Raw genomic sequence first — 15,479 nt, 5'->3', positions numbered from 1 at the left:
ATCTCTGTATTTGGTGGATTATGCAAGGGGTTCAGGGGCTCTCAGAGAAGGACTCAACTAGGTCAACTAGGGGCCCCAGACAGTAGCTGCTTACACGTACCAACCAGAGTGGAAATATTACAATATTTAATAATGAGTGTACCACCTTAATATCAGCCTTTCTCACCGCAATATGATCTATTATTAATTTCTTCATTTATTCAGTCTGTTAACGTTCAGTTTTTGAGCAGCTTCTTTGTGCAAAGCATTAGGTTAGACACAGTGGAGGATATAAAGAAAAGTAACAAAACATACCCTAAGGAACAGATGGTCTAGGAAGAGAGCTATGGCATATAATCAAACAACCTCAGTAAGGGCAGTGTGTGAAAACTGTCATAAGAAAACTATACTCATCTTGGGAGTCAGGAGCATGAGGTCCCATCTGGCAGGTGATGACAGAAGTCTTCGTGGAGAAGGTGAAGTTGGGGCTTCGAAGGATGAGTGACATTTCAATACATGAGTAAGAAGGAAGTGGACGTCCAGATGGAGGAAGTGGCAAGGGCAGAGGCTCAGAGGAGTGAGAATAGGAAAATTTTGAAGGATCCATAAGTGATAACATTTTGTGGGAGAGTAATAAACACGTGGGTGGGCCTGGCCCAGTGGTGTAGTGGTTAAGTTCTTGCACTCCTCTTTGGTGACCCAGAGTTTGCCCATTTGGATCTGGGCGTGGACCTAGCCCTCTTACCAAGCCACACTGTGGAGGTGTCCCATATACAAAAAAATAGAGGAGGATTGGCACAGATATTAGCTCAGGGCGACTCTTCCTCAGGAAAAAAAAGAAAAAAGAAACATGTGGATGATGTCAGTCCAATAGAGGCTGAAGGGGAACAAAGTTTGCCACACCAAAATGTGTCTTTTTAACACGAGGATTATTTTAGGCTGTTAGGAAACAGAAGAGTCAGAAAGTTTTTCTTGTTACCTCCTCCTTAACTCCCTAATTGAATTTAGATAAATGACCTGTAACAAGAACAGAGCTAACGCCAGAGATATCTACAAAGAATATGCGCTAAGTGTGGTGGGGAAGACTGGACAGGACCTAGAGATCAGAGTCCTCTCCATGTCCCACTATGTCTGCATGGCTTGGCTAATATTTGTTTACCGAACACTTGCTTTTTCCATTTCCATGTGAATTGCCTTCCTCCCCTTTGAAGTCCCAAACCACTACCCCCAACATCTTCTTTTGTCTTTAGCTGAAGATGGCATTTAAGGTGGTGGCTTCTGCCATTTTGGCAAATTACTCAATTTTCCTGAATCTCTCCCATGTATACATGTTATTAAACTTTGTTTCATTTTCTCCCATTAATCTGTCTCGTGTTAATTTGATTTTAGACCAGCCAAAAGAACTTAGAAGGGTGGAGGAAAATTTCTTCCTCCCCTACAGGCCAAATCATTGAAAAAATGTCTAGGCTTTATTCAGTAGGCAAAGGAAGCTGTCAAATGTTTTTGATCTGGGGAGCAACACAGTCTTTACAAAGACTGGTTAGATTTACTTACTAAACACCTTAAAGAAAGAGGGTGGGATTGGGAATGGTTAAAGGAAGTGAGAGGAGGGTGTCGGGACCAACTGGAGATGGAAAGATCACCTCTAAGGCATTCAGTGTTCCAGATGAGAAGTAAAGTGGGCTGAGCTGATCAAAAGCCATGTGCCTAGAAGGAAGAGATGACCAGTGTAAATTTTTGTTGAGAGTAATGAGATTTGGCAATTGATTAGAGAAGAGCATGGGAGATAGGGAGAAATAGAGGAAGCCAATCATAATGTTGATTTCAAGCCAGGATGACAAGAATTATAGTTCTAAGACCAGAAAAAAACATAGAAGCCAGGGGAGGGAGCTGGTTGAGAGAGGAGAATCCAGTGAATTCCTTTATGTTGAGTTTGAGGAATCTAAGGGACACCCTGGTGGAGATGCGCACTGGAATTCTAGCTTGCATTTGGGTTATTGGTTATCTACATCAGGAAAGGGCAGCTGGGCAGAACCAGAGCTGCCCACAGGGACAAGACTGCTGGAAGACAGAGAAAACTCACGAGGAAACAGGGCAGTTGAGGGGATACTGAGATCTCCAGGCACCATCAGGGCAAACGGTAAGGCAATAGGGAGGTCCGAGGTGGAACAGCAGGTTGAACCAAACTTTTAGAGCTACAGACATCTTCTAGGTCAGACTGGCAGCCCCAGCGACCTGATGATCAGTGCTGGCCTGGGGCAGTGGTTGCCGTATCTGGCAATGCAGCAGAATCAGAGGGGAGCATTTAAAATGACATATTCCACACTCCCCCACCTCAAGGCTGATTCATTACTTCTGAAATAGGGCCTGGAAATCTGTATTTTTAAGTTTCACTTCACATTCTGGTTCTTAGGTGTTAGTCTGGTGGGGAATAATGGCTTTCATCTCTGCTTTGAATTGGTCTTGGATGCTCACTGCAGGGCTGATCCTGTAGACAAGACCCTAGTGCTCCTGGTCTTCTCCCCCTCTCCCTCCTCCTCCTCTTTCTTCTGAGTAGCGGAGAAGAGAGCTACAAAAAGAGGCTTGTCCTCAGATTGGCAAGGGCTTGGCAGAGAGGTGAAGGTGAGAGCTCTTCCAGGGAGCCCTCTGCAGAGACGTGATAGTGAAGCTCTGGTTGGGGACCAACCACCAAAGGACAGAGCGGAGAGAGAAAAAGAAAACTGGGCACAAGCACCACGCATCCTGCTGTGTGCCCATCCTCTCAGACAGCCTCCTTTTCAAAAGACAATATAAGCTCTATGAGGGCAAGGATTTCTCAAAAATCTCTTATGGAAAATTTCTAACCTAAAAAAAAGTAGAGGAGGCTGGCTCCATGGCCGAGTGGTTAAGTTCATGGGCTCCGCTGCAGTGGCCCAGGATTCGGATCCTGGGTGCGGACTTGGCACCGCTCCTCAGGCCACGTTGAGGCGGCGTCCCACATCTCACAACTAGGAGGACCTGCAACTAAGATATACAACTATGTACGGGGGGGCGGTTTGGGGAGATAAAGCAGGAAAAAAAAAAAAAGATTGGCAACAGTTGTTAGCTCAGATGCCAATCTTTAAAAAAAAAAAAAGTAGAGAGAGTAGTATAATGAGCACCCACGTTCCTATCACCCTGCTTCAACGATCAGCCACACCAGGCTAATCTGTCTCACCTGTTTCATCTGTACCCGGCGCTTCCTCCCCAGCCTCCACCATTCTGAAGCAAATGCAGAAAGATATTTTACGTGCTCCTCTGATCTCCTATTTTGCAACCCATCTGCTCTTTGCTGGTAATAAAAACAAGTTCTGAGGATGGGAAGAAGGGATCATGGAAGAACCATCAGCTTACCCTTAATTCCTCTTCTAGACACAAAGAAGCAGTCATAAATTTTGCTCCTTGAAATTGTCACCAAGTTTCTGAGCAACATATGCAGACTCTAACAATGGAAATACACGAGAAGCTCTTCCCTGCACCCGTTAGAAACAGAAGGGCTGCATTCTGAGTTTACTAGAGTCCTGTCTGCAGCAGCCTGGTCCTAATCGTAAACAAATGATAATTCTGCTCCAGCGGGGTAGGGCTCTGGAGAGCAGAAATACGTGCCTGGTTCAAGGGGCTCAGTGCAGCAGGCAGGAGCTAGTGAGCCTGGGTGGTCTCCTGGTCACAGATTTCAGAGACTGTTCTCCCCCTCTCATGGAATTCTCTCTGTTCTGAGTCTACAGCTCACCCTTCCCCTGCCGGGCCCCCTTCTATCGCTCCACCTCTGCGCCCAATTATGGAGCAGAAAATCTAAAGAAGGTACAAGAACGAGGAGGAAGGAATTTTGAAAAAACTCAAACAGTCATAAATCTCTTAAACCAGTTAGTCCTCTGAGAATCAAAAAGGGGTCAGAGGGAAGGCTCATGGTGGTGGGAGTATGTGCAGAGAGAAAGGGCTGCAGAGAGTGCTGGAAGTAACTGAGGCTGTGGAGTGAAATTTCTGCATAGGGCATGTCCTCTTTTGGACCCCATCCAAGGAGTTCTGGTTCCTGAAGTGCCAAGTCAAGTGTGGAATCTTCTGTGCAGTAGCCTTTATCATTGAGATGTCGTGAACAATATTATAGTAAGGTGCTAACATTATAGTGCTTTTCAGATGGGGATATTTAAGCCTCTTAAGTTATGGGAACCACGGAATAAAATGGAAAATCTTTATGGAATTCAATTTTACCAAAAATTTTTTTTGGAGAGGGGAAATTTTTTTTTGTGGTGAGGAAGATTGTTGTTGCTGAGCTAACATCGGTGCCAATCTTCCTCTATTTTGTATGTGGGACACCACCACAGCATGGCTTGATGAACAGTGTATAGATCTGTGCCCAGGATCTGAACTCGTGGACCCTGTGTCACCAAGTGGAGCATGCCAACGTAACCACTATGCCACCAGGCTGGCCCTGGAACTATTATTTTTAATATTAAAATAATTTTGGGTATGTAATGGAATAGAATATAAAGATTTCATGAATTTATGAAGATAAACACAAACATTTAAAGTGTCCCAATTATCGTGGCCTATTTGGAGAGTTATTGTCTTTCTTCTGCCTTTAGAGATACTTGGGGGAAAATTTGACAGGTGCCACCCTGATGTTCCATGGGATAGGTGAGTTATTATGATTTTGCAGTGTCTGCCCATCTGACTTGTCGGCTCCCATCTCCTGTGAGCCTGAGTCTGGCAGTTTTGTGGTCTTCTGGGATGGACTCTCCCTTCCCTTTATCCGAGCCTTTGTCCAAACTGTCACTTATGTCTGGGACAACCTCCCACCTCCTGACAGCTGCATCGCATCTCTTCCTCTCCTTATAATGCAATTCAAGGTCATTTTTTCCAGGAAGCTTTCCCTAAGTTAAGAGAATTGACTCTCAAGAGAGAATCTGAAAGAAGTACCAGACGGGAATGCCAAAATTCCATTCTGATACTAAATATTTGTATAGTTTTGTATAAGACTTAACAGTGTATAAAACTCATATGTGCATCTTATTTAGTAATCATTACAACCTTATGGAGTATATAGGGCAAGGATTTTTTTTTCACGAAGTTTTAATATTGATTACATATTGAAATGGCAATATTTTGAATATATTGGGCTAAATAAAACATAATTTCACATTCTTTTTAGTTCTTTTAATCTGACTACTAGAAAATTTTTTGAGATATAATTGACATATAACATTGTATTAGTTTCAGGTGTACAACATAATGATTCAATGTATGTATATACTGCAAAATGATCACCACAATAAGTCTAGTTACCATCCATCACCATACATAATTACAAATTTTTTTTCTTGTGATGAGAACTTTTAAGATCTACTCTTGGGGCCAGCCCTGTGGCATAGTGGTTAAGTTCGGTGTGCTCCACTTCAGTGGCCCAGGTTGTGGTCCCAGGCACAGACCTACACAACTTGTTGGTGGCCATGTTGTGGGCGGTGACCCACATACAAAATAGAGAAAGACTGGCACAGATGTTAGCTCAGGGTGAATCTTCCTCAGCAAAAGAAAAATCTACTCTCACAACTTTCAAATATACAATACAGTCTATAGCCGTACCACCCTGAAGTGGCCCAATTCATCAAATATACAATACAGTATTATTATTAACTATAGTCAGCGTGCTGTACATAACATCTCCCAGGTTTCTTTTGGATACGTTTATGGTCCCGTGTTTCACGTATAAATCTTTGATTCATTTGGCTTTTGCCCTGGTGTTTGGTATGAAGTATGATTCCAGTCTAATCTTTTTCCCAAATGGTTATCATATTGTCTCTAAGCCATCTATAAATAATCTGTCTTCCTCTACTCAGGGGAGATCCCAGCTTGATTATACACCTATTTGCCATGTGTATTTGTGTTTATTTTTTTTTAATTTTCTCTTCCATTCCATGATCTTTCTATTCACTGCCTGAGTCCTTACAATTTATGTTAATACAGCTTTAGAATATATTTGGTATCTGCTAAGGCTTGTACTCTCCTCATTATATTTCTTTTAAAACATTTCTAGGATATTCTTACATGTTTATTTTTTCGCGTCAACTCTAGAATCAGTTTGACTGGTTAAAAAAGAAATCTTGACCTTTCATTGAGAGTGCATTAAACTTATAGATACATTAGAGAGAATTGACTTCTTCATAATGCCCTGTCTGGCTGCCAAAGAGCATGGTAATTTTTTTCATTCAGTTTAGTTTCAGCATTTTGATGTTTTATTCATCTTGCATATTCTTCTTCTTCTTCTTCTTTTTTGCTAAGGAAGATTTGCCCTGAGCTAACATCCATGCCAGTCTTCCTCTATTTTTTAGTATGTGGGCCACCAGCACAGCATGGCTGCTAACAGAGCAATGTAGATCTGAGTGTGCAAACCAAACCTGGGCTTCAGAAGCAAAGCATGCTGAAGTTAACCACTAGGCAACAGGGGCTGGCCCCTCATTTTTCATATTCTTAAGTTTATTCCCAGGTATTTTTATGCTTTTTAAAAATTGTTATAAAATAGGTCTTTTCTCTCATTATATCTTGTTATTTGTATATAAGAAAGTTACTGATCTCTGTATATAGCTGTGTATGAGCCAGCTGACGGAATTTCCCTAACTCTAACACCTCCCACCAAGCACCTAAGATAACTAATTGGTGACCAAGTGACCCTTCGTGCGTCTTCTTGGGAGTTGGGGCTTCTTGGAGTTTAGTGACAACTGGTACCAGAGAAGAGATAGAGAGGGTTGATTTCATTTATCTTTCCAGGATGAAGAATAGACTGTTAATAATCTCTTGTCAGACTGGTTCATTCTCAGGGCCTCCTTTTTTTTTTTTTAATGATGCTTAAAATATTGAATATTCTACTCACACCCCTGCTGCCACCACCAGGCTACAGGGTGTGCGCACACACCCGCACACACGCACACACTCTGTCACGCTTCAGTCATTCAGTCACTTCCCAGGTGAGACGCCCCGGTGGTTAATAAAGTATTTTACTAGAAACCATGGGTTCCCCTTGAAACCATTTTGCTTTGTATATATTAGCTACAATTTAGGTGATTTCTCTACACTGAGCATCTCTAGGAAGAAACCTCAGGAATTATCATCATCCATTTAGGCTTTGTTTCAATTCTGGTCTTTATTTTTTGTTTGTTTGCTTTTTTCTAGCTTTATTGAGATATTATTGACATATATATAAGTTTAAGGTGTACAATGTGATGAGTAGATACATGTATATGTTGCGAAATGATTGCCACGATAAGGTTAGTTAACACCTCCATCCCCTCACATAGTTACGACCTCTGTGTGTGTGTGTGTGAGGTGATAACATTTAAGATCTACTCTCTTAACAACTTTCAAGTGTATAATGCAGTGTTGTTAATTACAATTATCATGCTGTGCATCGGACCCCAGATCTTAGTCATCTTACAGCTGGGAGTTTGTACCCTTTGAGCAACATCTCCCCAGTCCCCCCGCCCGCCCCAGCCCCTGGCAACCACCATTCTACTCTCTATTTCTGTGAGTTTGGCTTCTCTGAAAGTCATTGCTCAGTGCCAGGTTAGGGTTTCCTCAAGGCCTGCGGAGATCTGCCTGGGTAATAAAGCTTAGAAGTGATGATTTTCCCTTTGTCTTAAAACCTAAAATAATTCTCTGGGGAATGACCAGGAAAGGAAGGTAATCTTTGCTCGGTCAGGGAGCCAGCCTAACTTTAAGCACAAGTGGGCAGTGAAGAAGGGAGAGCAAAGAGCCACTGCACAATGTTATTCACGCTCCATGAAGTTTCACATGGGCATCATCTTAGGGACAGAAGGAGGTAACACAGCTCTGTCTGAGATCAGACAGGCTTTTTAAAAAACCTTATTAGTGATGACTCTGTTAAAGTTCCAGAAAAAGTTTGTTATGCCAATTTTAGGATCTCAATTTAACATCCTTGAATTTGGCTGGAATTCTAAAGCGTTAAAAGAAATCCTCACATTTGACCTAAATGCCCATAGAACGCCCTCTCTCTGGCGATATTTAACACCTCAGAATGAAAATACATGAGCTCATTGGGATTGCCAGCAAAGGGCACAGCCGTTTTCACACTTCTTCTGCCAGCAAGATAACACTTTAATTTGAGCCTCTGACTCTTTCTCACCCTGGAGGCCGAGGTGGGGTTACTTGCTGGGGCTCTGGGGCCTCCGTTCTGCCTGCTTCATTGGTGGGTATCAGCATGAAAAACGCAAGAGTCGTTTGACTTCCTATATTTTTCAATGATGCTTGAGCGACTCGGGGGTTCGCGTTGCAGCATCGGGGAGCAAAGTTAGATACAGGGTCTCAAGGCCTTTGTCTATCGCTTTCTCTCACCCCCTACTCTTTGTTAAAAGTTTAGCTAAGAAAAAAAAGTGTAAATTTACAAGTTCTGGTAAAACTCCCTTACGTCTGTGACCTGACTTTCTTCAGTTTGAGTCTTGTTAGCTCCTGGATATGGAGCTTGCAGTTCTTTATAGTTTCTTGAACCCCAGTGAGCACACCGAGGTGGCAACCTTTTCATAGCGGACTGTTGCAAAGAAAAACACACCCACTAGCCTGGCCTGGTTCACCCCTACATTTTGTAGCAGCATAATTGCCATCAAATCAGCTAACTACAATTCCAGCCCTTTTTTTCCTGGATTTATTTGCCTCAGTGCTCAGAGACATCCAAGTCATGCGTTTCCATTTACACTTTTCTTGACTAAAACGTTAGCGTCCAAAAGAAGAAGGAAGAAAGCCAGCTGGAGCTGCCGTCAGCTCAAGCAGATCATTGCTGGCCTTGATGGCATGCATCCCCGTGCTTACTGCTTTTCTGACACACCCTCAGCGTGGGCTTTCCTGGCTGCCCCTCTGGATCAGCCTCGTTTGACCCATTTCTTCCTCGCCTGCCTGTGCTCCCATCCTCTGTCCTGTTGCCTGGCTTTGTCTTCCAGCCAATCCCAATATGACTGAAACTGTGGACCTTGACACTTAAAACTAGACTCACAACAGCTCTCCAAAGGCCCTGAGAATACGTATGAGCATTTATTGAGAACCCCTTATGTATCAAAAACCGTGTTCGGCCTTTATACATATTACCTTGTAGATCCTCACAATATTCTTGCAAGTTGGGTGATAGCAACCCCTCCTCTCTCCACAGCATATTACAGATGAGAAAACTGGGGCCTAGAGAGGCAAAGAAATTCACTGAAGCTCACAGAGAATGTTCCTTACGTATAGTAGCTAGCACTGTGCCATGCACACAGGCCCCAGGTAATGGTTTCAATGGCAATAATGATGCTTCCCTATCTGGATATGTCATTCCTATGACACCATCCTCCTATCTGGAATATTGCCTCTAAGTGTGACCTAGGAGGTCAAGTCCTAGATACCTTGAATCTGCTGCCCGCTGCTCCAACTGCCTTGGGCTTCACTCTTATCTTGTAATTGGGGTGGGTGATAGGGAAGGAGTTGGGGGTGGGAAAAAGAACCTAGGGGGCAGTCTCTTCCCAAGGTGCTATGGGAGTTCCTAATAATGTGTTAATTAATGGAATCCCTGCATGTATCAGGCTGCCTAAGTGCAAAAGACATTTATAAATATGATTATGATGTAGATGACATTTCCAGAAGTGAAAATCTGCTAGAAGGGAAAAGTAGCTGGTAAGAGATGACTAGGATTAGAAAATGCATAGAAGCCAACGCCATGAGGTCCAAGGTCCTGCGACCCCTTCATTGGTTGGTACAGCGATGGCACCCATGAGCTATGCAAATTAGGGGTATTCTTCTAGTGTCTTGATGCCCGAGCTTCGTTTGGATTGCTGTATCATCCAGCATTCACAAACATTTCCATCTCCACTCCTTACCCTTCTTCCTTCCCGACTCCATGCCCCAGCAAAGGAACTAACTCGGCTCCAAGTACATGCCCCAGGCTTTCCCGCTTTTCTGCTTTTGCTCAAATTCTTCGCTCCATCTGGAATGCCCTTCTGTCTCCTCCTTTTCCAAATTTCTAAATGTTACTGATCCTTAAGGCCTTGTGAAAAGTCGCTTTTCTCTGTGAAGTCCTCTCTAATCTGTTCAGCTAGAAATGGTCACAGTATATTCTCTATTTCTTTTTTGTAGAATATTCCTTTTTCCTCCTTGTAAACGTATGCTTTCTGAAGGCTAAGTTCCTTTCTCTTTCAGGATTGTATTCTCAGTCTATAATATGTGACTTTGTATATAATAGCCGTTTATTCATCCATTCAGAGAAGGAATGAACGAATGAAAAAATCTTGAGAGAATGTTGAATTGTGTGTGGTGCTAGGTTGAGAGATGTTCCAAGAGAATTATATCTGTTAATTTATTAATTTGTTAATATTAATTTATTCATTTATTAGGTTCGACTTCTTCTGCTGAGATTTATTACAAAATCCCTTCTGTCTTAGAACTTACAGTCTCTAACAAATAAATATGAATAACAAACAAAAGAGCTCACAGTCTCCAAGGAAAATATATTAAACCAAAGTGTGAGATAAATACATTTTATGTGTTGGATGAAAGAAGAAAGGGTAATTGTGACAGAGGTTGCACTTAGGAAAAAGATTTCCTGGGTCTGACAAAGAAGAGGGAAGATAGAATGACTAAAAGAAAGATGGGTTTTGCACATTGATTGAGAATACAAGTTGGCACCATACAGAACATACAATTGTTCTCTAAGACCCTTCGTGGTAACAGGACGTGTTTGTAGACCATCCACTTAGCCTACAAACATCTACTGAGAAAGTACCTTGAGCTAGGCGGTGAGGTTACAAAGATCAAAATGGCATAGTTCCTGTCCTTGAGGAGCTCACAGTCTGCGGGAGGGACAACAAAAAAGTGCTGTAAAGAGGGTTCTACCCAAGTTTGGGATGCTCTGGGAAGAGATAGGAAGAACTTTAATGCCTCTCAACAGGTGGGGAGGTTTCAGGGAAGACATGGCCCTCCAAAAAGTTCTGAGGAAGCCCCATGACGTGAGGGTTCAGGATACAAACTCTAGAGTCTGACCGCTTCAATTCACATCTGATTCCACCATTAACCACTTGAGTAACTCTGACATGCAACTGAGACTCAGTTTCCTTCTCTGTAAAGTGGGATAATTATATTGCCCATAACCGTAGATGGTATGAAGATTGAAAGAGAAAATCCCCAGGTCCAGACTGACTCTTCATTCAAGATTCAAGTGAATACCTCCTGGTTCACTAAGGAGTTGATTTTCGTTTGTTTGTTCCTTAACCTTGTAGCCCCAGAAGTTGGCATCCAAAGGAAGGGTTGCCTAGCTAAGCAGATAACTTTCCTCTAAAGAATATCAAAGTTCAGTTAAGCAATTTTACAGGTGGCTGATCACAGATTCTCAAATTAGCATTCACATAAGATGATAGCTTATAGATATATAAAGCAGCCTATGCCTTGAAATGAGCAGGCTTATTTTCTAGCATGTTATTGGATGAGCAGGAAAGAGAGAATGAGGGTCTTTATCCAGCTATTGGGACCCTGTGAATTTGTCAGATTCGTTCCGTATGGGGAGGATAAAGGACTCCTAAGAGCGTTCCTACCCTGGGGCTTTGGTTATTGGAGAGTGGATGATTGTTTTGTTTCAATTTTTTACTAGACAGCTCACTGGCATCCTATTGCAATGAAAATATCTGTTTATTGCAGCTCTGACTCTGGTTTAAGTGGGCAGTGGACCATTAAAACTAGAGAGAATGCACATACATCTCTAATTTCTGCCTTCAGCAAAAATTGCTTTGATATAGGCTTATAATGGCAACCATGTAAAATCATGCCTGTATAAATAGCAAGATTGAAAGCAGTTAGAAATTTGAGATTATTAAAGTTGTTTCTCGAGGTGGTGTCTTTTCACTTAGTAGTAATCTCCTGTCGAAAATGAACATTTCATGTTCCATTGTGATGATGAAAGAAGCCAAACAAAACAGGAAGATAGGAGAAGGAGGGAAATGATCAGAAAAGAGCGAGAAACGAAGGAGATGGGAGACATGGCAGAAGGGGAGAGAGATTGGGTGGGACGAGTGGAGAGAGAAAGGAGGTAAAGACAGGGAGAAAAAAATGTCTGTAAAGTGGAGTTGAGGCTCATGGTGGCTGTGATTTCTGAACAGTGTTAAGCAGGGCCAAAAAGTAGGATGTCTATTCGCAAGTTTCCCTCATTCATTTTGGGAAACCATTCTGGGAGAGCATTTGGGAGACCTTTATTTAATTCAGGGTTTTTTTTTTATGATCAACCCAGTCCATCTCATTGCATATACAATCTGTTCCAAACAATGCAGCCTGTGAGTTTTCTCTAATTTTTTTGCAGTGAATAAATCTCATCTCCCCAGGTGGATTGTGGTGTCCTGCAGGCAAGGTTGAGGACCCTGTATTTCACTTGTATTCCCTGTACAGTGTTTCACAACTCTTTCCACCCCTCCACACACACTCAGAAAATGGGGTAAACAGACGAGGCCCTATCCCAGCTGAAGGTGCCTGTGCAGACTTTTGAGTTAATTTTTCTGTATGTTGTAAGATATTGATGTACTTTCATTCTTTTGCATGTGGCTGTCCAGTTTTCCCAACAGCATTTATTGAAGAGACTTTCCTTTCTCCATTATATGTTCTTGGCTCCTTTGTCAAAGGTTAGCTGTGTGTAGATGTATGGTTTTATTTCTGGGCTCTTAATTCTGTTCCATTGATCTATGTGTCTGTTTTTCTGCCAGTACCATGTGGTTTTGATTACTATAGCTTTGTAGTATATTTTGAAGTCAATATATAGTGATACCTCCAGCTTTGTTCTTCTTTCTCAGGATTGCTTTGGCTATTCAGGGTCTTTTATTGTTCCATATAAATTTTAAGATTTTTTTGTTCTTTTTCCATGAACAAAGTCCTTGGAATTCTCATTGGGATTGCATTGAATCTGTAGATTGCTTTAAGTAATCTGGACATTTTAACTATGTTTATTCTTCTAATCCATGAGCACAGAATACTTTTCCATTTCTTTATGTCTTCTTCGATTTCTTTCAATAATGTCTTACAGTTTTCAGCATATAGGTCTTTCACCTCCTTGGTTAAATTTATTCCTAGATATTTTATTCTTTTTGTTGCAATTGTAAATGGGATTGTAGTCCTGACTTCTCTTTCTGCTACTTTGTTATTAATGTATAGAAATGCAACTGATTTTCATATGTTGATTTTGTACCCTGAAACTTTGCTGTAATTGTTGATTATTTTTAGTAGTTTTCTGGTAGATTCTTTATGGTTTTCTATATATAGAATCATGTCATCTGCAAACAGCAAATTTTTATTTCTTCCTTTCCAATTTGGATCCCTTTTATTTCTTTTTCTTGCCTCATTGCTCTGGCCATAACTTCCAGTACTATGTTGAATAAGAGTGGTGAGAGTGGGCCCCCTTGTCTTGTTCCTGTTCTCAGGGGAATGGCTTTCAGTTTTCCTCATTAAGTATGATTATGGCTGTGGGTTTGTCATAAACGGCCTTTATTAGGTGGAGCTACTTTCCTTCTATAGTCATTTTATTGAGAATTTTTATCACAAATGGATGTTGGATCTTGTCACATGTTTTCTCTGCATCTGTTGAGATGATCATGTGATTTGTATTCCTAATCTTGCTAATGTGCTGTACCACATTGACTGACTTGCAGACGTTGAACCATCCCTGCAACCCTGTATAAATCCCACTTGATCGTAGTGTATGATCCTTTTAATGTATCGCTATGTTCTATTTGCTAATATTTTGTTGAGGATTTTTGCATCTACGTTCATCAGCACTATTGGCCTGTAATTTTCCTTTTTTGTGTTGTCCTTGTCTGGTTTTGGTATCAGGATAATGTTAGCCTTGTAGAATGAGTTAGGAAGCATCCTGTCTTCTTCAATTTTTCGGAATTGTTTGAGAAACATAGGTATTAAATTTTCTTTTAATGTTTGGCAGAATTCTCCACAGAAGCTATCTGGTCCTGGACTTTTGTTTTGGGGGAGGCTTTTGGTTACTATTTCAATCTCTTTACTTGTGATTGGTCTATTCAGATTCTCTATTTCTTCTTTTTGTTGGGAGGGAGGAGGAGTCTCCCTGAGCTAACATCTGTTGCCAATCCTCTTTTTTCTTTTCTCTTGAGGAAGATTAGCCCTGAGCTAACATCTGTGCCAATCTTGCTCTCATTTGTATGTGGGATGCCTCCAGAATGGCTGATTAGTGGAGTAGGACTGTACCTGGCATCTGAATCCATGAACCCCGGGCCACTGAAGTGAGCCATGTGGAACTTTAACCACTCAGTCATAGGAAGGGTCCCTTTATTTCTTCTTGATTCAGTTTTGGGAGGTCGTATGATTTTAAGAATTTATCCATTTCTTCTAGGTTATTCAATCTGTGGGCATGTAGCTTTTCATAGTATTCTCTTATAATCCTTTGTATTTCTGTGGTATCTGTTGTAATTTCTCCTCTTCATTTCTAATTTTATTTATTTGAGCCTTCTCTCTTTTTTCTTAGTGAATCTGGCAAAGGGTTTGTCAATTTTATCTTCTCAAAGAACCAGGTCTTAGTTTCATCGATCCTTTCTATTGTTTTTTAGTCTCTATTTCATTTATTTCTGTTCTAATTTTTATCATTTTCCTCCTTCTGCTGACATTGGCCTTTGTTTGTTCGTCTTTTTCTAGTTCTTTTAGTGTAGTTTAAGATTACTTATTTGAGATTTTCCTTGTTTGTTAACGTAGGCCTGTGTTGCTATAAATTTCCCTCTTAGTACCACTTTTGCTGCTTCCCGTAAGAGTTAGTGTGTTGTGTTTTCATTTTCATTTATCTCCAGGTATTTTTAAATTTCTCCTTTGATTTTTTCATTGATCCAATTGTTGTTCAGTAGCATGTGATTTAGTCTCCACATATTTGTGACTTTCCCAGCTTGTTTCTTATAGTTGATTTCTGGTTTCATGGTATTGTGGTCAGAAAAGATGCTTGATAATGATTTCAATCCTCTTAAAATTTATTGAAGCTTGCCTTGTTTCCCAGCATATGGTCTATCTTTGAGAATGTTCCATATGCCCTTGAGAAGAATGTGTATTCTAGTGTTTGGGGATGGAATGTTTTATATATCACTATTAAGTCCATCTGGGCTAACGTTTCATTTAAGGCCACTGTTTCCTTGTTGACTTCTTGTCTGGATGTTCTATCCATTGATCTAAGTGTGGTGTTGAGGTCCCTTACCATTATTGTGTTGCTGTTAATTTCTCCCTTTAGGTCTGTTAGTAGTTGCTTTATATACTTTGGTGGTCCTGTGTTAGGTGCATACATATTAATAAGTATTATGTCCTCTTGGTGGAATGTCCCTTTTATCATTATATACTGCCCCCCTTTCTCTCTCATTATCTTTATATCTTGAAGTCTGCTTTGTTTGATATAAGTATGGCTACACCCACTTTCTTTTGCTTGCTATTTGCTTGGATTATCATCTTCCATCCCTTCACTCTGAGCCTATGTTTGT

Source organism: Equus asinus, chromosome 20 (assembly GCF_041296235.1).
Source record: "Equus asinus isolate D_3611 breed Donkey chromosome 20, EquAss-T2T_v2, whole genome shotgun sequence".
In the NCBI taxonomy this organism is placed as follows: Eukaryota; Metazoa; Chordata; class Mammalia; order Perissodactyla; family Equidae; genus Equus; species Equus asinus.
This window is presented reverse-complemented; position numbering follows the sequence as displayed.